General features: G+C 41.8%; 1 protein-coding gene across 1 annotated transcript in view; it reads left to right on the forward strand.

Annotated features, from left to right (window-relative positions):
• The window catches only part of LOC117521084 (glial cell line-derived neurotrophic factor-like), an 89,671-nt gene that overhangs the window by 8,646 nt on the left and 54,504 nt on the right, over positions 1-26,521 (forward strand). The window lies entirely within an intron of this gene.

The raw sequence follows: 26,521 nt of genomic DNA on the forward strand, positions 1-26,521 counted from the left end.
AATTTAGAGGCTGAAGAATGCACCATGTCATTAAGCAAAATAATAATAATAATTCCAGAATCTACATCTGAATCCCAATCACTCCCAGAATTTAAAGTCTTCTTCCCCTTGCTTAAATTTAGAATTCTTCTAAGTTTTTGGTGGCTGGCCAATAACTGTTTGTACTTGATCAAATGTCAGATAATGTGGTGTCCCATTGTTAAATGTCCCACACTCCACATTCCAATCAACACTAACATTTAGACAGTCCGTCCTCTTCCAGAGATTTATTTTATTTATTTTATTTGTATGTGAATATCTGGGAGCTGTTTTGAAACTCTGCTGACAGAATAATAATTTACAAACTGGAAAATACAGTAATTTAATTGGTGGAGGTAACAAGTTAGGGGTGTAACAATTAACTAATACTAATCAAAAGTACATTTTAAAGTAATCGATATGACTATATCAATACATGTATCCTGAATTGATCTAAAGGTGCTACAAACCGATCAGTAACTTGATTTTAGTGTTACAAATTGTTTGTTAACCTTGTTTTGCTGCTACGTCTGCATCTTGAAATGCATGTAAAAGATAAAAACTTGGTGCAAAGCTGTCATGTGATTGGTCACAAGAAGGCTTAATTTTGCCTGTGAGGTAAAACATTGATGTGACCAACAGTCGTAGGCGGTAAACAGATAAATACACTGATATCAACTTTCTGTTCAGTTCACAATTTGTTAGGCTCAGATAACAACAGCTGGCTTCTTCTATGCTGCGCTTTCTGCTAATCTATGTGGCACTGCCCCCAGTGGTGAAACAAACAGCAAGAAGAGGTTGTGCCAGTGTGCTGCAGCACTGTAGTAAAACCTAAAGGTTCCTGTTTTTTCATAAAATAGGTATTTGAAAGTAGGTAATGTCAATTTCGGTTTATTTTAAGTTTATCGTGGAGATTGAATGCCTACATTAAACAAAGAATTGTTTGATATTGAAGTGTTTCATAATAAAAACGGTCATTTTGGCATCATATTGTACAATATCATTCTATAAGGGGGAGATGCACACCGCTAGTAACAATGTCTTCAATGTTCTAGAAGAATGTTTGTGACAAAATGAAATAGATTTTTGAATGATATGTTGATGTCCAAAACAAAATCCCATAAAATGCTCGACTTCTTTAATGTTTGTTATGATAAATAAGTCTTGATGCGCCTGAGGCATGTTGAAATTTGAGGATAAGATTTTTTGGAGAACAAAAAATGGTTTGTGAGAGGAGAAAGCTGGACGGCATTGTGGTGCAGCGGATAAAAAGAATGAATCGCTCTTATGTGCAAAACCACAAAGTGCATAAAGGCCGGTTATGAGCGGCCAGCGACATGCATATGCGACAGTTTCAGGCTTTTTGCTCGTGTTCAGACTGCTCTGACACAGTTGAAGCTTTGCTGGGTGACATGGTCATAATGTCGTGTGTGTGATAAGTGGGACTCGCCGCGCTCTGGCCTCAGCTGTGCCTCACACTCGTGGATAATGTTACTCTGGTTGTTGTGCACTAATGGAGAGTGCACGCTGAGGGAGATTGATTATGCAACCTGAAGTGCCACAGGGCAACTTCAGTCTGGAAATGCTTAGCGGACGCAGCGAACCACAGTGATTCCTCCAGGCCAAATGCAAGGAGGCACGATCTGACAAAAAGGAATTCCACTTTGTTAGATGTATTCTTCAGACAAATGCTTCCCGTGCTACTTGTGTTTTTTCGGGCCCGTTGCTTTGCGGCGGCTGATAATCTTGTGTAAGCATGCTGGGAGAATTGTTGTGTTCTGTGATCTGGGATTGTTTGTTGTGGAGCAAGTTCAAACATCTTAAATTATTTAGAACAAAGCAGCAGTTTAATACTTGTGGAGCCGCTGATGAAACATAAAGCTAACTCCTGTCTTTATCGCAACATCTCCCTGCTTAAGCAAAGCTTTTTTCTCAAAAGGCAGAAGAATGTTAACTAGCCCGACGTGGCGTTTGTGCGAGAGCTGTTTTTTTTTTTTATACAATAAGCTGTATTCATGTGAAATTAGCAGGTCGCGTTCATTAATCATACCGTCTGCGGGCTGCTTTGAACTATCAGGCCAGGTCATTAGAGCCAGCTTGTCTGGGGCGCGAGCGGGCGACACGGAAACATTTTGGAGAGCGCTGGTTCACCCAGACACAAGACACGCCTACAACGGCCCGAGTGTGTCACCGGCCACTGCACTGTTCTCAGCGTGGGATCCATTTGGAGAAATAACATGACACGGGAGCACGAAGAGGTCACCAGGCGGTGGATTTTAAAGGTGCTTTTTAAAAAAATTTTATTCAAATGTCAGAGATCAGGGTGTTTGTGTGTGTGTTTTTACATCAAAGTTTTAGATAATTCTAGAACATAAAATGAAGGTAAAAACAAATCTCTACAACATGATTCTCCTTTAGCCGTTAAGGTAACAACCAAATCCTCATTTTTACAGCCAGTTTGCTTCACACATGGCAGGTGATAAATAAAAGAAAAAAAAATCACTGCATATGTTGTGGATTTCATTTATTTCAGGTTAGGAGTGTGCGCTGGTGCAGCACCACAGAACCATCTTGGGTCACTCACTCACCTTCAACCGCTTATCCGGGATCGGGTCGTGTGGCCAACAGCTCCAGCAAGGGACCACAAACTTCTGTTTCCCAGGTCACATTAGCCACGTCTGTCTGGAAGATACCGAGGCGTTCCCTGGCCAGTGTGACGATATGAGAGATAATCTCTACACCTAGTCCTGGGTCTTTCCCAGAGTCTCCTCCCAGAAGTCCAAAACCACCTCAGCTGGCTCCTTTCAGCATGAAGGAACAGTGGCTCAACTCTGAGTTCCCCACGGATGACCGCGCTTCTCACCTTATCTCTAAGGGCACATTAGCCACCCTTCTGAAGAAAAACCCATTTCGGCCGCTTGCACCCAAAATCTAGTTCTTTCGGTCATGAATCAACGCTCATGACCATAGAGAGTGGGAACGAAGATTAGCCAGTAGATCGTCACAACCGTACGGAGCGAATGCAATACCACCCCTGCTGCTCCAATTCTCCAGCTAATCTCAGGCTCCATTGTCCCCTCACTCATGAACAAGACCCCGAGGTACTTGAACTCCTTCACATGGGGCAAGACCACCTTGAGTCCTGGATGGAAACCAGCCAGAACAGCCAGTAACTCCTTCAGAATTGTCTTGGTGGCTTCCCTCACTAGTCTTTCTTGAATGATCACTGAGAGAACTGCATGGTCCAGGAAGATGTGCCATACTGTTTGTAGTTTATAATGACTGATGTAAATGAAGTTCAAGAAATATTCACTGACTTGGAAATGTTCATATATTCATCCCCTGACTTGTCCACAGAAAGCTGGCTGTAAAAGTGATGGATCGCTACATCACGGTCTAAATGAAATAATAATGTACCAGACTCTAAGAAATGGAAAGAGTCTGGTACATTATTATTTCATTTAGACTGTGATGGATCTCTACATCACGGTCTAAATGAAATAATAATGTACCAGACTCTTTCCATTTCTTAGAGTGATTTTAAGAAGGATTTATCATCGTCTGACATGTTTAAATCTAGCTGGCTGTAAAAGTGATGGTTTATCTGTGCTACATTAAAGGCTGTGAGCACTACTACAATCCGAAATGTATTTATTTATTTATTTTTTACATTTTAAACTGAATTTAGATCATCTTGTCTGTTCAGGATGTTCTTTGATCACAATAAATTCATAAAAAACACAACAAACACATCCTTTAAGGTGATTCTACTGTAACAGAATTACAATGTCAATATAAAATCTCTGTATTTTAGTTTTACCATTAAAATTTGCTCAGATTGTAATTCCATTACCATAGAATTACCCTTTGATGTAACACAAATCACTTTTACAGCCCTGCCGTGAAGAATGAGAACATTTTAATTTCACTGAATATTTTTTCAAGTTCAGTTAAATAATAAACAGAAACAGTACGGAAAAGTATTTCTTTTTAATTTATTTCAATTACATATGTCAGAAAAGCCAGATTTTTTTTTAAATTTCGATTTGATGTTTATACGTGACTGTGTGTGCACGTTAAAGATGAAACATCACAGCGGTTGTGAGGCACAAAAACAGGCTTTGATGAACGTGTTTTTTGTTTTGATTTGTTTTTTTTCCTTCTGTCGTCACAAAGAGCGGACGGTGAAATCTGAGCCCGTGCTCGCCGCTGCGGCGCAGCTTCACTGTGTTCCCATTTAAGGTGAGGCTCACCCAACCGCTCTGTGTGGCTTCCTACTAAAACCAGCTTAATCAAGCAGGAATTTGGATTATTGGGGTCAGGGACACTGGGAATTGGTTTGGAGAGAAACAAAGTGAAGGCGAGCGAGACGGTGAGGACACAGGTGTGTGGCGTCACGACTCCAGGCCTGCCTGAGACACTCATGGGACAACAGACCCCGTGTGGCAGAGGGTCACATCCCACTTAATTTTCCTGATCTGGTCACAAGATGTTAAGTGTGTAGAATTCTGGACTTGGTGCAAGTGCACATCAGCTGAATGTTTTCCAGTGATCCTGCACACTTAATCTGCTTGAGGTTGTTGAAGATTCGTCTGATGTGGAAATTCCCACAGCAGCAGCCCCGAGTCTGGCGCACATTCGCTTTGGTTTGCATGTGATCTGCCCCCGTCCCTGCTCTCCATCTGTCCTCCACCGGTTATCAGGTGTCCTGCTGTAACGGCTTTCACTCCACTGCAACCTGTTTAATATGAAGGTCGCACTGGTGCTCTCAAACCTGCTGCTTTCAAGGTCACGGAGTACACTCCAGCTTTCGACGTGGCTCGTTTTTGTGTCTTCGGATGAATGACTAAGATGTTCTTGCTGCAGTCTTGTGTTGATTGTTGAACAACTGTTGCAGGCATTGGAGCAGAATCGCCAGCAGCAGCAGCAGGAGAAGCTGTAACGGTTTCTCTTTGTTACGTCACAAAAGTCATTCCTGTTCCACTGGTACAAGCTAAATGTGCCTCCACTTAATGAATGTTATGCTGTTTGATGCTTTGATAGTCTTTGAGGAGAACTCTACCTCGGGTTTGTTCTTGTAGCTACAGCATGCACGAAAAGTCGCTTTTTATAAAATTTCAATGGCTTGTGCCGCCACAGTGGACACCCTAGCGAGCTGTACACAGGTACTCTGAGTGCAGAATCTCTGAATGTTTTCCTGTGAAACCTGGCGTGTGTTCTGTGCACTGTTCAGTACTTGCGTGGGCTGGGTGTCGGGTAGGAGTGTGCAAACCAGTGGCTCGGGTGCCTTTGTTGGCTTGGAAAGGTTTACTTACCTCGACATTGAAGACAATGCTGTGGTATTTGCAGAAACAGTGGGTACCCTGATTGCAGCACTTGAGAAGCTGAGCAAGAAATTGGGAGTTTCTGGGTTTGCATTTGAACACGATTACGATCCAGGTTCTCAATGGCTCCCTGGACTTGGACATCAGATGTGTATCTGTATGTGGTGATAGTATCAAACGTGTAGGCACATTCACTTATCTCAGAAGTGACATTCATGTCTGTGGGTCCTCTGTCTTGGAGATTGAGAGACACTTGGACTCACGAAGACATGAAGTTGCTTCAGGACAATAAAGGTTCAAGTCTTTAGGGTCCAGGTGCTTCCTGTCTCACTGTATGGTTGTGAGATTTGGGTGCTAGCCAGTGACTTCAGGCAATCACTGGATGTTTTTGATACTTGGTCTCTTTGGGGGATCCTTACTGGAATGACTTTGTGTCAAACGGTCACTTGGGTAGACTCAGATGAGGCGCATCACTTGCATGGAGAGGAAGTATCAGTTGGAACATTTTGGCCATGTGGTTATATCTATCTGGGTATGATCCAATAAACAGGTGCCTCAGTGGCTGGAGAAGCCCACAGACACTGCCACATTTCACCTGGCTGTGGCAAGTAGACGGTTACCTTCAAGAGATGGGGATGGACCAGTTGTCTGCCTGAGTGGTTGCTATCAAGGACTCAAGGCGGTTCTGTAATGTGGTTGATGTGGCAACAGGTGACACCAGCGTAATGAGCACGTGTTCCTAGACCTGATCAGACCTTCTCACTGAAAGTAATGGAACATCTGGGTTACCATCTGCTGCACACTACCGACGTGTGAATGCAGAATTAGGCCTTCCAGCTGGTATTGGCCTACTTTTTGCAGGTCAAATGGCATGAGCGTATCATTTCAAATGAAGCATTTTTTTTAATATAAATGAGGATTCTGTTACAGCTCAGCATCTTCCTCCTAAATTTGACTCAGCAGTTACCAAAGTCACTTTTATGAATGAATGGTCAGTGTTGTGTTCCCTTTTCACGACTTAACTTAAACAGCTGCATGTACATCTGAAGTCATGATACTGACAGTAATTGATCTCTGTCTGTCTGCACGTATAACCTAACATGCTGCGGTGACAACCAGATTTACACAGGTTTTGGAAATGAAAGAAAATTCCAAACAAGCTCATTTCAAGCTAATATAACTTCACACACACACACACCTGCTCCTAATTTCCATCATGTATGTGATATTATTTCCTGTAGCAAGCCCAGACATGTGCAGCAGGTGGCAGATGAGTATATCAAAGATTAAATAAGGAGAATAACACTGTTTGTTTCAGTTTGTTTTATTTATATAGCACCAACTCACAACAACGCTGCCTCAAGTCGCTTCACACAAGTAAGGTCTAACCTTACTAACCCCCCTGAACAAGCACACGGTGGTAAGGAAAAACTCCCTCTGGGTGTTTTTGAGGAAGAAACCTCAAGCAGACCAGACTCAGAGGATGGGGAAGGAGGGGGGGGGGGCACTGCTTGGGCCATTCTAACAGTTGCCAGATTTTTACAAAAGATGCATGGGAGTCCGTTATTGACATAAAAACTGTCCATCTTCATGCTTAATCTCTGCCTCCAGGTCTTGAATAGGTAGGGTGTCCTGAGGTCAGATCGGCACCCTAGGGTGCAGGGCCAGCACCCATTGAGGTGCTAGTGAGTGCCTTGGACAGAGAGAAAGAGAGCAGAATTGGTTGGCTGGAAATAACCACTTAAAGCACTAACACTATTTTTTGTATTGATATTGTGCATCAAATTTCACTAAATTTGAATCAGTTTATAATTATTACCATTTTAATTTGGAAATGTATAAGAAGATAGCATTTATTTTTTTAATGAATGTGTTAACAAACTGGAGGGGATGGGCTCACTTACTATGTTTTACAGGGTATGCGCTATGCTTTTCCCAAAGATAAAAGTAAGTGGAATTATGTGTATGCAAAACTTAGACAATGTCCTTCGTAATTGGGGCAATCACAGGAGCTTATGCACATCTTTACCAAGATATGTACATCTTTACCAAGATGTACCAGGCCCTAACACCCATGCTAAGGCCAACCAGTATTCCAGCTTGTTGACTTCTAAACCTGCACCATATCCGCATATTGTCTGTGTTCCAATTCAGGGGCTGCACCCTTCTAAAGCTGCATTCATCGGCTGCATATATGAGGGTAGGCTGAAAAGTCCTAAGGCTCACTATAATGCAGTTAATGCATTACTCCTTCATGGGAGCCTTAGAACTTTCAGCCTACCCTCGTATCGTAAGTGGTGCGACCGTGCTGTATCATATCAGAGGTTGCTTGGAATGTGGTTCAGTAATGCTGTCTTCTTTACCCCCAAAATCTCAAAATCATCCCATGAGACATTAAGCAATCCTCCTTCCCCTGCAAGAAAAAATGGTTGGTAAATTAAAAATGAACAAAAACAAATAAAGGACAACATCAAGTACCATACATACAATTGTAAATAAGTAATGTTTACAAATAAGTACTGAAAAATTATTACTAAACTATAAATTACACCCAGTACACTAGCTTTGTGCAGCTGTCAAGGTTGCCAGGTGACGGGGGTAGGGGAGGAAAAAGTTAATCATGCAAGAGCAAATTTTTCTGTGGGCTAGACCATCTCATTTCAGAATGGTTTGTTTAGCCTCCACAGTCATGGAAGACTATATCTTCACAGGATGTAGGCTTAGAAGGATGCAGCCCCTGGAATGGGGCGCAGTCCTTATTTCAAATGGATGAAAATGCTTTAAGCTAAAGACTGGGGTTTAGTGTCTCCCCAAAACACAAAGTTTGAACCTCTGACCCTTCAGTGAGCTACAGTCCGTGTTGAGGAAAGTGAAAACATTTCCAGAATCCAGCTCCAAAATGTAACTGGTTCTTTCTTGGCCCATGACCTGGTGTCGCAGTCTGAACAGACCCCAGTAAAAATCGGTCCCCTTTTGCATACATACAGTAGTGATGCGGATGGTTTACTTCAAGTAAAATTTGGTCCTTTCTGGGTTTCTTGCTTTGCCGCCAAAGGAATAAGATGCTTGCTTGCGTAATAGATTCCTTATAATTTATTAATATTATGACATATTAAACAATGATGAAGGGTGTAGTTTACAACCTGCCTGAATAAATCGAAAGTAAATTATTACTGTGTACACATTAGCCTTTACATCTACAAGAATTAAGAATCAACATCTGGTGGGACAGATGTGTAGTCTCATCGTTCCTCTCCAAAATGACACGTGTGCATTGACGTCAGGGGTGAGATCAGAAGGGAGGACTGTTCAGACCGCAGTTGGTGTCGACTAATCGGTCCCCTTCTAAATGACTTATGTGTGCTCCGAAATGATGCATCCACAGTATACTCATGTACATGTAAATTCCTAGTTTTTTTTATTTTTAATAAATTTAGAAAAATTTCAAAACACTTTTTATGTTGTCATTATGAGGTGTTGTGTGTATAATTTTGTGGGGGAAAAATGAATTTATTTGGAATAAGGTTGTAACATAAAAAAATGTGGAAAAAAGTGGATGGACTGTAAGATATAAAAGTAGAGGGTGCAGTTATAAGTGTGAAACTCTGTTGGGGTAATTAACATACATCTCTGTATATTAAATCCAAAACATAAATCATTATGGATCATTTTTGTTGTCCTTCCATTAACATAAAAAATTCCAGCTGTGTGTCTGGATAGTCTAACTTGCAATGAGTTAGTCCTGCAGCAAAGTTGACCACGAAAGAACACTTTTGGCAGAGATTGTAACTCACAGCCATATACAAACCAGACAAATCCCAAGTAACTGAGTGTTCAGTTAATCCTTAAGAAATGGAAAGAAGCTGGTCGGCCGACAAAACAACCATTTAAACTGCAGCATGATGTGACTTCGACAGTTATCAGGCTGAGTTTTATACTTTTATTTAAATGTTCTAGAGATTAAAAAAATATTTTTTTAAATTATTAAAACAAGAGTCTGATTTATTTCTTAATGTGATGTTTAAAAAAATGTTTCAACAGTTTTAAATGAGATTAAAGCTGTGGGGGTGAGTGTTTTGTTTTTTTTTTCTTTCTTTTTTTCGGCCCTGTTACGTGATAGTGTCGACTTGGTTTGTGTGCCAGATGTAAATCTGTTCATTTCCTCTTCTGAAGTGTCACGTTGACTTTGTGGAGTGGGAGCTGTTTTGGTGGCTCAGTGTGACGGTTCATTACTTACTCTGCGGCAGCAGCTGCTCCTCTCCGAGTGCCTGAATGAAGCCGACACAATCGCGGCCCTGATTTACACTCAGAGTAAACTTTGGTTTTACAGCCTATACCATTACGCCCCCTGCACCCCCCCATCCCCCAAACCCCCAGCACCTGTGGAACGCGCACATGTGAGCGTGTTATTATTCAGACACAAAGTACTTCCTTTAATCCACACAACAGATGCGTTTAAATCGCTAATTATTTCAGTTTATCATCAGGAAATGTGTTTACGTCTAATCAGGTGGACACTGTTTTCTTCCGCAGATGTTTTCATAAATAGTTTTGTTGTCTTAAAGATGTAGTCACTTTAGATTTTACGCTAATTTGACAAAATGTTCTTGTAAAATTACAGCTATTTTTTTGCCGGTAAAGTATGTGGCAAACGTAGTGCGGGTCAGTACCAGATCCCTTCCACCTGCCACATCTATTCTGTACATGTGCACGGATCTGCTAGTTGTTGATAGTTGTTGAGAAATTTTAATCTAATAAGGAATACAGTTTTTTTTATATGGTTTGTGCTTTGGTAAAGGCAGACACTCTGAGTGCTTATGTGTTTTCAAAAAATAATATTTGATATTAATGTGTGTTCATAAGATATGGAGCTTGGACATGTAGCTCACCTTTCATAAGCTCGTATTTGAAACAAAATATTCCTCATACAGTAGTGAATAATCTTTCAAACAAGGCTGCTGTTTAAAGGAAATAAACTGACAAGCAAGCTCATTTCAAGCTACATGTAACTTAAAGCCACACAGAGAGAGAGAGAGAGAGAATGAAGAAGTGTCTGCTTCAGCTGCATTCATATGAAATTCTTTCTACAGAGCTGTGTGTATGTAGTTGTGAACCAATAGAAAGTAACAGCTTATTTCTGCTGTTTACTACAATTTCTCTGTGGGAAACACTCTGTTTCATCTCACTGATAAACCACACCTGCTCCTAATCCAGCATGAACAAAGCATAGAGTAGGCAGACGTGTATGTAGTATCACATAGGCAAAACAAAATTTCTATTTCAATGTATGTGATGCATGAAAGATCACCACATTCACCACACCAGCTTGGCTGTGCACGTGCACGGAGCGTGACACTCAGTTTAGTGAGATATGTACAGAGAAGAGACGACAGACACTTCGCCCTCAACTCTCTTAATTTTTTGAGAGTCTGTCAGATTTTGGATCCAGACGTGTGCGGCAGCTCCTCACGACCGTTTTAACCTTGTTATAACTGACGCGGTTGATGTGCAGCTGAAACTCCCCATGATGCTGTTTTTATAGCCTGGCTGAACATGCAGCTGTATTTCTTGCACTAAAACTTTTAACTGTTACTGCATCAACGATGGATGCTCTTGAGCGTGCACCAAGCTGCCTGAGACTATTTTTAGCAGGTTGATTGATGTGCACATGCAGCAGCAGCCCTTCTTCTCACAGTGAATTGCGGCTGCTCTGTTATGATGACTGCATCGAAATTAACAGTAATCCCTTTTAAATGAGTCATCATGATGCAAATCACACATGTAAACTTTGCAATTAATCCCGCGGCTCCGTTACAGCCCTATTCATAACAGATAAGGGACAGTATATCATGATCATTATAACATATGGCTGCTCTTTTAGCATCATGAAATCACTGTGGGCGGTTATCACAGCCTCCTACAATGCATCATCATGTCATTGCAATGTGTGTAAACTCATTTAAATGCTGGAATTATTGCAATTGAAATTTCTTTCTTACATTGCAGCAGGTTTGCCTGCATTCCATTCCTAGCGCGCGATGGGACGTTTGCTCTGAGTGATTGTCGACAGACTGTCGGAACACTCTGTACAATGGAGTATAGTGTTTTCAGGCAACTCTGTAGCCGTTTGTTTTGATTGGCGTATGCTCACAGAGAGGTCACAGAAGTGCACAGGTTAATACAGGTATATCATCGGAGGTGATATACCTGTGGTTATGCGTTGGGCTTGAGACCAAAGGATCCTAGGTTCAAATCCCAGTCTGATTGGAAAATCACAAGGGCCCTTGGGCAAGGTCCTTAATCCCCCAAGTGGCTCCCGGTGTGTAGTGAGCACCTTGCGTGGCAGCACCCTGACATCGGTGTGTGTTTGTGTGAATGGGTGAATGTCAGGCATAATTGTAAAGCACTTTGAGCATCTGATGCACATGCAAAAGCGCCATATGAATGCAGTCCATTTATCATCACATGACCTCTAATAGCCCAAATCTGAGTTGTTCTGACTTAACGTGCGAGCGATAGGTTTGGATCAGATTGCGGCTCTTATATTTTTGATGTTTGAGAAAAACGGTAACGTTGCTGTCCGCGTGTTGCTAATCGGAGGGTTTGCTCTGCGGCTGCAGCTGGATGTCGAAGTGTCCCGGCACATGACACTGAACTCCAGAACCTCCACCCCATGTGAGCGTGAGAAAACAAGATGTAGAAAATTAGCCAATTACACATAATTGAGCTCTGCAGGTCCGGATTCAGAACAACTGGACCTGTGTAGACGTTTTCCTGGTGGAGTTAAAATCGCACACAGCCGAAGTCACCTTTTTTGTGTGTTTTTTGTAAGGTGTGTCAGGCTGTTGTTACTGACCACAAACCCCCTGCTGGGAGGAGCCGCTCTTCACCATGCTCCTCCAGGCTGTGTGGCGTCCACACCTCTGATTGGCTCGACCCTCCTCGCAAGCATGTGAGTGTATGCGTGCATGCATGTGCGTGCGCGCGTGGGGCCTCCATAGCTATCTGAAGCGAGGCGTGAGACCTGCTATCTGTTTTCTCATTTTGGCGGCGCTCGGTGGTTTTCCAGCAGTGACAGGCCTCAAAGTGGAAACTGGCACTAACGAGCAATTACATCCTGCCTGCCTGCCAGGGATTATGGGATTACAGACTGACTGGGCCCCCGTCTGCGCCCCCACCTCCCACCCTCACTGTTTAACTTTCCCTTATCACTGCTTCGAAGCTTCTTCCATTCAGCCGTTCTGTTATCTTTTTCTCATTTTCTTTTCATTGCATTGTTGGTCCTCGGGGCTCTTATTATGTCCGTTTTTCCGCTGTTTATTATTCTTTTCTCTCGCTCCATCCTCCTGCAGCCTGCTGAGTGAAGCAGCTTTAGCCAGAAAGGGTGTGAGGACACGCTTACCATATTTAATGTGCAGTGTATAAAGCGTCAAATGAAGCGTGATGGAGAGGAGGAGATGAGGCTGAAAGAGCTCCACTGCTCCTGCTTCTGATCTGCAGCGCCACCATTTGGAAATCAACAAAATAAAAAATCAAAGTATCAACCCCAGCCACAGTCTCTTCTATAATAAATTGTATAAATTTGAATTAATTATGAATTTTGGCGTCACATGTAAATTTATCCACGCCCTGCATGTCTAGTTTTCACTGTCACTCAAATTACTGTTGAACTTGAAAATGCAAACTTCCTGTCTGAAGTGAAAACTGGAGACGGCACTCAGAGTTTGACACTGATCAGCAAATTGATTCTTTGTGTTTCAATGAGACCATAATATGTGGTTCTGTGTGGGCTCAACATTCGATCAAGAGTTGAACACTTAACACTGTGGTTGACCTTTCACGGTCACCCAAAAGTCAAAGGTCACATGACAAATAAAAAATTATATACAGCAGGTAGTGAAGCAGAATATTTACAGAGGAATCTTTCAAATGATGAAACAAGCACCAAATTTGCCAGAAATACTCCTTAGACAGTACTCCTTGTAAAAGCACGTTAGCCACCTATATTTTCAGTAGGCAGCCAGGTAGGGGTCAACTGAAGAATTACACAGGGTCAACATTTAAAAATGCTCCAATCATATTCAGAAACATACCACATTATTTGTCTGATCATAATGATCCTAAAAGGTTATAGTATGGACTAACTATGACTGAAGTCTGTGAAGTTATGGGGGTAAAAACAGCAAAAATGGTGACAAAGGTCGGTTTCAGTTTGTACAGGGGTCAAAAAGTTAAAGTTGCTCCAATTTGGTACGAAGTCATGCAAACTATTGGTTGAGTTAATAGGGTTTAAAAAAGTTTTCACCATCTGTCAAGCTGAGTTATCACATTCCAGGGTAACATATGTCACATGTCATAGAATCCAATGTACATAGACCTTATTTGACCTTTACTTTGGAAACCAAGCATTCACCACTGTCAAAATTATTCCATTTATTACTTTTCACCTTCACCTATATAAATCTGAGTGTACAGTAATGTAACTCATCTTTTGCTCATATTTACCCATCTTTAAACGGTGATGGAATTTCACGCTGTTTTCGCTTTAAAAACAACATAACGTCTATTTTTACTGCTGCCACATACAGCCAGCAGGCGAATGCAGCATGATTTGCTGACAAAATAGTTCTGTTCAACCCACAGAAACACTTCAAACATAGTATAAATTTGTGAGAAAACCATAGACCTGCCTACACTGTAGTCTACTGGGAATACATGCACACTGATATGCACAGAATGTGCACTCTTGGCATGTATTTGGTCTTGTTTTGACAGTTTGGATTGGAAATACTGCTGTTATTTTTCTGGTATGATGAATCTAAATTAATCCACTGCCAAATAAATGAAGATGTTGTTAAAACTTGAAGCTTGAATGTGATGTTTTGTTGGGGCACAGCAGATCAATAGTGGGGCTCCAGTAAATGGAGTCTAGCAGCCCCCGTGATATACAGTAAAAAGGAAGTCCCTTCAGCTGCTCCCTAGTTTGCACTCGGGGTCGCCCCAACAAATACGAGGCAGATCTTCCTGTTGAATTGGCACAAGTTTTACATCGGCTGCCCTTCGTGCCGCAACTCTACATGACATGGAGAAATGTGGCATGAGTGGGGTTTGAACCGGGAACCTTCCATACTGAAACAAAGTGCACTAACCACTTGGTCACCACCCCTGCTCCCCATGATATGCAGTATAGCATCATATTTGTGTTTAATAGTAACTGTATATGATGATTAACCTGCCCTGCTCAACATTTTTAGCAAACTTTGAAATCCTTCTCTAGTCTCCTTGCACGGCCACTCAGTCTGACTTCACACCCAAGAAGACAACCATCAACCGTATCCTAGCTCTGCAATTACTCATTGAATGCAAACGTGTCTATCAACAGAGCATCTTTTCAGCCTGTGCTGACTTTCACAAAAGGTTTGATTGACTGGGCTGCTGTCTGGGACATCCTGAGGATTTATGGGAGCCCCTAAAAGTTTTTCTGGCCATCATAGCCAGCTGTACATGGGTGCTGTGAGTGCCATGTGGAGCAAAGGCAAAGTCTCTGAATTTTTCCCAGTGGAAACTGACATTCATCAGCGGTGTGTTCTGGCTCCAACACTGTTCAGGGCTTGTATGGATCAGGTATATTTGGTGCCTTTGTTGGTTTACTGACCTAGATGCTGTGATTTGCAAAATGAATGGATACTCTTATTCATCACTTGGGTAGCTGAGTGAGGAATTGGAGTGTCTGGGTTTGCGATTACCCCCAAATTCAGACTAAGATCCAGACTTTCAATGACATCCTGCATTCAGCCATCAGAACTGGATCTGTATAAAGTGTTGAATTTGTAGAAACATTTGCTTCTCTCACCATTGACATTCAGTGTCTTTGGGTCTTTCCACCTCTGAGATTAAGGCGTTTGGACACGCAGATATCTTGCAGGACAATGAAAGCCCAAGTCTTTATGGTTCTGGTGATCCTGTCTTATTGTATGGTTGTGAGACTTGGACGTGCACCAGGTGGCGACTCTTACCAGGTCTCTTTGGATGCTACTGGAATGACTGTTAAATGTGAGGTTGCATTGACAGACTCTGATGAGGAGTATCGCTTGCATTGTGACATTTTGGCCATGTGGTATATTTATCTAGGTATGATCCAGTATGCCGGTGCTTCAGTATTGAGTACCCTAGCACCTGCACAACGCTAAGAGGATGCTTACATGTGGTAGAAGTCGTGACACATGACATCAGTGCATGCTCCCAGACCCAACGTGACCTGTGGTCAAATTTCCATGTGGTTTGTCTGCAACCTGCTGAACACTGGATAAATTGTGTGCTCCTCGATGTGCTCCACCCACTGGTGCCAGCTTTCATATCAGCATCAGCTAACAAGTTAATCTAGGAACAGTCGGAAGAAACACGATGCCCATTAGAGAGAAAATACTGTATGAAATATACAACAGAATAGAAAAACAAAACTGGAAGTAAAGAATGGATAGAACATGTGGCTGGGGATGATACCAAAACTTTTTGTTGTTACTGCAAATTAGTGATAGTAAACTTGAACCACTGATGTAAAACTTTCAAAACCTTTGCAACACCTATATTTCAGGACTTTGTTGCTTAGAACATATCAAAATAAACACATCATGTCATGTTCAGTGAAGTCCAAACCACTTTACCGTTTGGAAACAAATATTTAAAACATTCAAGGCTTTAGTCTGTGTGTGCAATAGCAATATATATTGCTATTATTATTATATATTATTATTATATTATTATTATTATGTTATTATTATACACAATTTAAAATATGTCCAGAAATGAATGCAACTTAAGCAACTTGTTGCAAAACCAGAGTATTTAAAAAATTGTTTGAAGTTATAGGACAGTCTTATTTTTTTAACCCTGTGTGATATCGTGGATTTTGACCATTGTGTAGTATATACACAGCATAATTTTTTTTGGTTCCCAGTGGAGAAGGTAAGATGAGGCAAATGGGAGATGCTGTGTCGGTAAGCCTGACACGTGCCTTGACGTTTGTGCTCCGGTTCATAAACATACCACAAACACATCCACTTTCCACCACATCGTCACTTTTCTTTGTATTTTCACTTCGTTTGTGTGTAATTTTCCCATAATTCTCAGAGAAAGTGCCATGTTTCTGTCCCCGGAAGTAGAGAAATATATCTATGCGTCATAATTCATCCCTTTTTACACGTGACCCTCAAACGAGACTGCGGTGTCCAATTGAGTGGCAAAAACAGCAAAAAAGAAAGAAAAAACAGTAGCTGTGCATCCCAGCACACAGCTACTGCACATCTCCCCAGGTCACCTCCCTGACTAAGGCCCTTCTCCCCCAATTGCTGAGTGTTAAGCGGGGCTTATACTGTGCGGGTTTTGACCCTTTTTCAGCCAATTTTCACAGTCGTGCGAGAATTTTTTGGATCGCGCAGAGTTTCAGCTTAATTGCGTGTCCTGCATTCGTGTAATATACATGGAGTACGAGTTGCCGTTTAACCTCTCACGACAACCCGCCAATCTGCAATCATATGGTCGGATGAAAAATCAACCTGTTTGAAATTCTGGTCGGCCGTCGTTTGAAGCAGCGCTACAAGCGTCGTCTCGCACTGTGCCTGGTGGCAAACACTGGAGAGAGCATAAACAGTGATCATCTCTTTGGGAGAGCAGCTTCTGTTTCTTTTTTCCCCATTATTCTTCAACTCATTTAAAGTCTTGTATTTTTTTTTTGTTGTTGTTAAAACTTTATGTCTCCCATTGAGAGTTTTTGTAAAAATATGAAATGTAAATAAAGTTTTGGAAAAAAAAAGCTTCTGTTTACGTTTTGCTTCTGCAAACACAAGTCCGACGTGTGGTTTTTGAACGTACAATGTGAGTAGTCAGATCGCATCAGCGCATCGGGCCGTACAGTGTGAGAACATTAATTATGCGCTTTGAACTTTTACACCCTGCAGTTTTGAGCTGGAGCCAAGTACGACGATTGAAAATATTGTACAGTGTCTGCCCAGCTTTAGACAGGTGGCCAGCTCTAGGAAGAGTCCAGGTGGATCCATACTTCTTCCATTTACAGATGATTGAGATGCTCACTGGAACCTTCAAAGTAGCAGAAATGTTTCGGCACCCTTCCCTAGATTTGTGCCTCAAGACAATCTGCTCAGGTCTACAGACAAATTCCTTTGACTTCATGCTTGGTTTGTGCTCTGGCAGCATCTGTCAACTTTTGAGTCCTTATATGTAGACGGGTGTGTGTCTTTCCAAATCATGTTCAATCAAACTGAATTTACCCCAGGTGGACTCCAGTTAAGCTGCAGATACAATCTCAAGGATGATCAGTGGGAAACAGGATGCACCTGAGCCTAACTTTGAGTTTCATGGCAAACGATGTGAATACTTATGTACATAGTTTTAGTCTTATGAATGTGTGTGTGTGTGTGTGTATATATATATATATATATATATATATATATATATATTATATATAGATATATATATAATATATATATATTTGCAAAATTGTCAAACAAAAAAAACTTTTTTCACATTGTCATTATGGGGTATTGTGTTGTAGAATCTTGAGGGGAAAAAATGAATTTCATCCATATTGGAATAAGGCTATAACATAACAAAATGTAGAAAAAGTGAAGCGCTGTTAATACATTCTGGATGCTTTATTTTGTTTTTATAGCCATAGAAGTGAACAATTGGTGCGAGTTAAGTCACTGCTTCAGATCTGGTTTCAACTTCATTTCCACTTCTCTAAAACTAAGTAACCATGGCAAGAAGGAGACTGTTATCAAGTGTAACCACTATCAAGATCACTGGTGCCTTGAAGTTATAGGCTGAAGGAGTTATAGGCTACCTTGTCTGTTATAGGAGAAACTGGATATAGTGCAAGTTTCATTGTTGCACATAAGAGACCTGAGCCTAGATTTGATATGTTTTCTTGAATTAAAATCTTTGCTCAACTTTGCTTTACTTTAGGACCTACCTGTTGCATTATTTTTTGCTCACCTCCAAAAACAGGATGTCTGATAGAAAAGGTTTTGTTGTTCATACAGGTACATGTAAATACCAGGCTGACATTCAACACCATCTTCTCATATTCACCTTTTCATCTCCAACCCAACTGTATTTAGTGTATAGCAAAAACAAATTATTTTGATGTTCCACTGTTTTTGTAGGGGGACTGTTTCATGGTGACGCCAATAGGATCATGTATACAAATGCAAAAAGTTGGGTACTGTTTCGAATAAGTCATTGTGACAGCTATGACTCCAGTAATGCTTGATAGAGGCTTATAATTGATATTGTGTTGACATATACAGTATATTATGCTAATTTGAAAGCAACCTTGACCTTTTGATCAAAAATCTTGGGTGTCATATCGTACTGGCCAATTAGTCAAATTTTGATTTCAATTCTGATTTTGGCTTCCAACAATTAGGAAATAATTGAAGTGATGTAAGACAACTGTTTTTGCTGCCTTATATTGTGCATTGTTGTTCTCTCTTTGCCATGTGTGATAAATCAATCCAACTAACACCCTCCGCTAGCTACTGTGGACTCCATTGTTGTTTAATCCTTTCTAAAGCATTTTATTACAAGTATCTTGAGATAATATAGCTTACTCTGTGCTTAATTGGTAGTATTGGACCATCTAAGATGTTGGAGTTGGATTTTGGGCAAAATTTTAATATGCTAGCAAAGTTAGCACTAATTAGTAGGCGGCAATACTAAAATACAAAATGGATGAAATTTAGTGAAATGGGGTGAAATGGAGCCTAATAATCATGAAATGGGGGTAAAAAGTAACAAAATGGAGCAGACTGACCCAGATGACTCCAAATATGGTTAAATATGATTCACTTAATTACTTTTATTCAATTATTTTTAAGCGAAATTGAGTGAAAAGCAGACTGATAATAATGAAACGGGGGTAAAATGTAACAAAATGGAGCAGACTGACCCAGACTAACTCCAAATATGATTAAATATGATTCGGTTAATTACTTTTATTCAATTATTTTTAAGCGAAATTGAGTGAAAAGCAGACTGATAATAATGAAACGGGGGTAAAATGTAACAAAATGGAGCAGACTGACCCAGACTAACAACAAATATGATTAAATATGATTCGGTTAATTACTTTATTTAATTATTTTTAAGCAAAATGGGACTGATAATGAAATGGGGGTGACATGGAGCAGACTGACCCATTGATGAAGTTTCATCTCTTATTTCTCTCTTATTTTCATCTCTTATTATTTACTGACAAGCACACCTGTCAGTTAAATAAAAAGTAATTCTTTGGAGTCAGTCCTGGTTCAATCTGCTCTATTTCATTACATTTTACCCCCATTTCATGATTACCAGTACCCATTTCATCCATTTTGTATTTCAGTGTGGCCCATTAGCAGGTAATCCACAGCTTGGTGACTTTAGCTCTACTCATGGTGCCGTGGGTATTGGCCAAAATGGTGGTCTTAGTTACTTGGCTTTGAGATGGAGGCATGTTCAGGCGTCATTCGTCCTGCCAGCTCACACTGGTCTTGCTGTATTACCTTTCATGAATGCAGGATTGTTTCTAAAGTCCATGAGCAATTGTTTAAATGATCAGTCTTTCAGTATTCGCCAAAATAATCGTGATTCTGATTTTTGCCATGCGTGTTGGCGGGATGTCTGCTACTCCAAGTATCTCTTGCTTTTTTCCAGATAACTTTCTGTACAGAATGCCACCAAACATTATGAACTGCAGCATTAATTTTTTATAATGATAAAAAAAAACCCTTATGAACCATAAAATGTGAGCATGTGAACACTATTTGACATAACCCTGACCTACTCAGTTCTACACAGCCAACTGTAACATGCTACAAGCTAAGAGACTTAAAAACGTCTTACTTACCGCAGTGGATGTGGAAGCAGAGCTGCAGTTGGACCTCTGCAGGTTCCTCACTGTCTGGTAGCCATCAGACGGCTCTCTTGCTGTTTCTGCATCTCTTCTTACACTACAGGTGTCTTTTATTGAACCGGCACCCTTTTTTCTCCCTAGCACCCGCAATCAGGCGCTGTGGTAGTGACAGGTGAGTCTGAAGGTCAGAACATTTTGTGCGCTCCACAGAGAGCAGTGTGTGCCTAAGTGGGAGGCCGTTATCAGAAGTTTGGCTTTGAGAGCGAGTGCTCCGAGTTCGCTGTTGACTAGCTGAGAGGGTTATGGCGGTTCAGGTCTGAGGATGTAACTGTATACAGTTGGCACACAGATCACTAAGCAGAAAAACGGTTTTGTTCAGTCTTCCTGCTTTCCTTTCTGCACACCGTCTGCTGGACGCGGTATAATAAATAATAATAAAAAATTGATTGACACCTTTGGAAGTAGTGAACGAGAAGTGTGGTATCATTTACAGCCGCGAGGTCAATATCATGTTACACTTTCTTCACTCTGCTTCTAACAGGTGGAGATGAAAACTGGAAAGTAAAGTGTGTGTGTGTGTGTGTGTGTGTGGGTGTGTGTGTGGTGTGGGTGTGTGTGTGTGCGCATACGCGCTGTAGCTGGTCACACAATATATTTAGTGAACTCATAGTGTGTCTTCTGCAGTGAAAGATTTTGTACCCTGCAGTTTGGTTAAGTTAGTTTAAGCTAACAACGGTTTTAAGCTGCGCTACTGCAACCGGAAGTAGTTCTGTTCTTTGTGCGTACGCGTTAGCTTGAGTAGGCGGTATAGCTAGCAGCTCCATAATGACATATGGTGAAGTTTCCTCTATGGTCGTACTACCTAAGGTACATGTAAGAAAGATTTAACATATTAATTTTTTTGGAGAGAGAGGAGGAGAGAGAGAGAGAGATTTTTTTTTTTTTAGTTTTACACTTGACAGGGTTACTGTTGTGTGGGCCGCCAGAAGAGGAGGTACTGCTGGCCCACCACCAGAGGGCGCCCTGCCTGAAGTGCGGGCTTCAGGCACAAGAGAGCGCTGCCGCCACGGACACAGCCGGGTGACAGCTGTCACACATCAACTCATGACAGCTGTCACACATCATTTCATCACTCCATAAAAGCCGGATGTCATCTCCACCTCGCTGCCGAGATATCACCTACCTGTGAAGGTAATTCTCTGCTAAACTGAAAACATTGACTAACAGTCTGAACTTCTTTGCAGCCGTTTTCCTGTAAGTGTTTCCTTATCTGTGGGATTGGCCTTTGGTGTGATCAGCGACGGCTTCACTTCACCCCCCAACCAGATAAGTGGTTAACAGGAGCTGCACGTGTGTGTGATTAGAGGTGGAGGTGACTTTCCACCTTCTGACTGTTTTTATTACTGGGTGTGCACACACCCACATCTCACTATTTGTACTCCTCGCCAGCAGTACCAGATCCGACAGTCGGGGACGGTGATCACCTGGGAATTCGGGACTTGGCGGCTCCAGTATTCTCCGGGTTCTGTGGCGGTGGAAATCGTGTGGTTCCGGCTCTTATCAGGACAGACGTCTTCTATCCTCAAGCCTGCCCACACGTCACCTTGGTGTATTGACTGCTGTCAGATTCTGTGATTGTCTGTATCATCGTTGTGCACATTCACAACATTAAATTGTTACCTTTTGGCTCATCTATTGACCGTTCATTTGCGCCCCCTGTTGTGGGTCCGTGTCACTACACTTTCCCCAACAGTTACATGTATTTTCAATTATTTAGATTTTTTTTTTCTTTATATGATTTTTTTAATAGCCAAATCAGCTTTTAAATCAGCCATATCAACTAATATTAATCCAGGTAAAATGTTCTTTTTTAAAGCAATAAGTCGAGCTAGAATTTTTGTTATCTTATATTAATTCATTAATTTTAAGCCAGTGGCAGTAGTTAGTGCTGGTGGTTAATCCTATCTGCTCCTAACTCCTCACCTACGTCACTACTGCAGAAATACAGATCCATTTCCTTTCACCGTAGTAGACCTTTAAAACGGTAGCTTTAAGTAAAGTAAAGCTCCTCTCAGATCATGACGTTTAAATGTTACGCTGATGATGCTCAGCTTTTTGTGTCCAAAAAAATACACATGATGTTTAACTATTAAATGTGGAGGTGGATCTGCCGTGCTTGGCTGTACTTGTTGTGAAAGTGTAGGAACACGGACCCACAACAGGGGGCGTAAAAGAACGGGCAATGGATAAGCCAAACAGTAACAATTTAATGTTGCAAATTGTGCACAACGGAATACAGACAACAATCAGTTTGGGACTACAGTCAATTACACGTTGGGTGACGTGTGGGCAGGCTTGAGGATAGGAGACGCCCGTCCAGAACCGAGCCGGATCCCACACGGCCCTCACCGCCAACGGACCTGAAGAACACCAGAGCCGCCAAGTCCTGGGTCCCAGGTGGTCACCGTCTTCAGCTGTCAGACCTGGTACTGCTGGCAGAGAACAGAAACAGCACAGGTGAGTGTGAGTTCGCACACTCAGTAATCCCACAGTCTGTGTTCTTTTGGGGGGAGCACCTCCACCTCCAATCACACACTCGTGCAGCTCCTGTCTAATCACTTATCTGGTTGGGGTGTGAAGCGAAGTCGTCGCTGATCACACCAAACGCCAATCCCACAGATAAGGAAAACACCACAGGAAAACGGCTGCAAAGAAGTTCAGATTATTACTCGATGTTTTAAGTCAGCAGAGAAAATTACCTCCAAGGTAGCTGATTTCTCGGCGGGGAGGTGGAGTTGCAGTCCGGCCTTTATGGTGATGGTGTTGAGTAGTGGATGAGTGACAGCTGGTACGGATGATGAGTGACAGCTGTCACTCCCGGTCGCTCCGACGCCCTCTCGTGCTTGAAGCCCGCACTTCAAGCAGGGCGCCATCTTGTGGTGGTGGGCCAGCAGTACCTCCTCTTCAGCGGCCCACACAACAGTACTCTGGAAGCCAGTGGCGCAAGAAACAACTTTGCACTGATAGAGAATCGATTCGAACAAACTTCATGCGAAAGTCATGCAGTCATGAAAGTGAAGCTGAAAAGAGGGTGGCTCCATCCCTTCAACTCCAGTATCAAATACTTCAAGAAACACACTGAACTCATCTGGAGGGGAGTCCATTTGCTGTCCATTTTAGTGGGACGATACGCCTCCAACTCCTGGCAGTGATGCAGGACCTCTCACTGAGTTGAAAGACTGCTGAGAAAGGACAGTATGGGTGTGGTCGACAATTCATTTAAAAAAAATTTTTTTTGTTTTTTTTGCATTGGCAACAACAATTTAAACCAGTACCATATTAAAATATGGACAGTTTTCAACCGAAGCACAGGTTTATCCCGCATCTGAAGTCAATTGACTAATGGAACAAAGAGCGACAACTTCATCACACGCATGCCCACAGCAAAAGAAAACATTAACAAGTAACTATGAACAGGCCCACAGGCACTACAGTAACATCTGCAGCCCCTTCAGCACAGCTAATTCTGGTGTCCCTGCCTCCTGCTTCCCACCTCCTGCTTTTCTTTTCAAATATCTGTCATTGTGAACACTGGATATGTGTGTTGTAGCTTAGTTCCAGCATTTCTGTCACTGCATGTATTTGTTCTGTTTTGTTCATGTGACCAAAGCAGATGGTCACCTTACCAGTGTTGGAGATGTTGAGGCCGGCCTCGAAGCCAATTTTTTGATGTCTTGGCCTCAGTATTGTGCGGCCTTGAAGAATAAGCAGAATCTGGTTTGAGACCACTCATTTTGTCTCGTTTTTTTTACATTATTTATTTGCCAACAACAAAAACAAAAGTGCACCATCACCCCCATTATGTAACTTTATGCATATGATGGCCTGTGCATGCACAGTCACATGGCTGGTCTTAACCAGCTCAAGGTTGGAAGATACCATGACATGGCTACAGGGGTGTTTTAAAGACATTCATGTAATATGTTGAACAAAATCACTGGAAGTTTCAACTAGTTTCACATTTATACTTGAAAGAAATTTCGGAATGGTGGCAAATATTCCCTTGGTTGGTGCAAAAAAGATGGGCCTGTGAGAGAATGTATGCTAATGTAAGGAACTTAGCCACTTAATGTGTGTGGAACGTTCCACAAGGAGATCATCATAACCAAAGACTCTGGTCATAACTCACAAGAGGAGCATGCCATTATGAACTAGGGGTGTTTGTCATCAACTTCAGTTTCTTTTTCTACCTTAACCTCGGTCCCACCGAATAATAAGCCATGAATAATGAGCTACGCATGGCTGTGTCAGCGATTATTTGAAGAATGATCCATGTTTTAAGCCGTCACGTAGCCACTACTAAGGTGCCTCTATGTGCCTCTCTGTACCTCGCATGTGCCAGGTATCAGCCTCTAGTGAGCCACGACTGACCTGTCATTTGAACCCGTCCAGCCTCAAGTTGCCCGTGTCGCCACATATGATTCATGTAGCGCTATGATAATGCGATGCTGGTGCATGTTTAGGCATGAGTTTGGTCCAAACCTCCAGCCCTTCCACACTTGGTCCTGCTAAAGTGTGGGTTTTCACTTCACAGCATCCATTCAAGATATTTTTTAAACGCAGTCCAAAAAAACGCTGCACTGAGTGAGTGCGCGCTGCTGCAACTGTGGATCACTTCAAAAAAAAAAAAAAAATTATTATTTCTTTATTTCTTCCATAGCTTACAGTCACTGTGATATAACTTTTAACTTTGTGTTATGTCTACAAAATCGCTTTTTTGTACGCTCTCGTTTGCGCTTCTCCCCGGCTTCACAAGCGTTATTTCTTTAGTGGCTTTAAACACACAGCCACTTTTACACTGATCCAACTTTTAAGTTTTTTGAGCACGAGTCATTGTGTCAGTGCACACACACAGTGGAGCTCCTCTGATCCATTAACAAGATATTAAATCTATCATAAAATACTTTTACAGCTAGGAATGAACATGCAACTGTTTTACCAAGCTATAAAAACATTAAAAATAGTTACCTTTAAGCTGTTCCAAAATACGATTGTCATGGAGCAGGAAAGAGGAAAAAAGCTCCAGATGAAACAGTCCTCTGTGAATGCCGACGTGATTAGAGGTGTTTTCAACGTCCAAGCTCTGGCAGAAAATGATTCATCCGCTACAAAACAATTATTTTATACAGCGTCCAGCTCACAGAGCAGCTGGAATTGTGTGCGCAAGAGGGCAGCCGCTCCAAAAATAGCCTCTATGATCCCTCGGAGCTACCAGGTGCTCGGATAATGAGCTTTTAGCAGCCTCGACCTCACCACACACATGCCTCTACAATCCTGTTTGTCCTTGTAGTAACTCGTAACAAACTGTCCCACGCTGTTGTTGCTAAATTTTGAACATCTTGAAATTAACACCACGCTCAGAGGATCCTCGTTAACCCAATATTCTGCCTCTAAGAGCATCTCAGAGCCACTATTCTCCCACGATAGCTGAATAAATCCTCTCATAGCAAAAAAAAAAACATGTTGCGTGGCTCATTATTCATCATTATTATCACTTTACCGGGGCATTGCTGGGCCGGTATCATAGATTTACGTTGACACTATCTTGCTATATCAGCCTGCTGTGCATAAACAAATGACGTCATAGCGCGCAGCCCAAGAACTGTCCGCAGAAGAAAAAAAACTGTCCGCAGAGGAAAAGATAAAAAGGGAAGAAGTGTGTGTTGGTCCCAATATGGATATTCCGGATGATTTTCTCACGGATAGTACGACAATGAACAGCACCCAAAGCAGCCAGCTTAATCAGGACGCACTGCTGAACTTGGAGAGCAGTGCACACCAGCCGACACAACAAAAGTTGAGCCAACTTTTTATGTACGCATTACGTGTTGTGTATTTCAGTAAAGTGATAATAATGCAAATAACATGCTGTTGTCGTGCGGTATGCATTTTTCTGAGTCCCTCCGTCCATGCCGTCGCCAGGAATGACAGCTATTCGCCAGAGTTAGACGAGGGTGAATACCTGTCATTTTGGGCGAATGGGCATGGACGTCGAGCCTCTTGAAAATGCATACCGCCCTCCAAAAGCATGTTATTGTATTATTCATTATTTGGTGGGATCAGGGCTCTTTACACCACCAGCTTGGAGGCACGTAACTGCATATTTAAAGAGAACAAATTTATTCCACAGGATATAGTACAGTGTAATTGCTCTCCACCTTTTTGTCTTGCTCCTTTCCTCCCTTATCTCTCCATTTCCTCATTA

Source organism: Thalassophryne amazonica, chromosome 12 (genome assembly GCF_902500255.1).
Source record: "Thalassophryne amazonica chromosome 12, fThaAma1.1, whole genome shotgun sequence".
Classification (NCBI taxonomy): Eukaryota; Metazoa; Chordata; class Actinopteri; order Batrachoidiformes; family Batrachoididae; genus Thalassophryne; species Thalassophryne amazonica.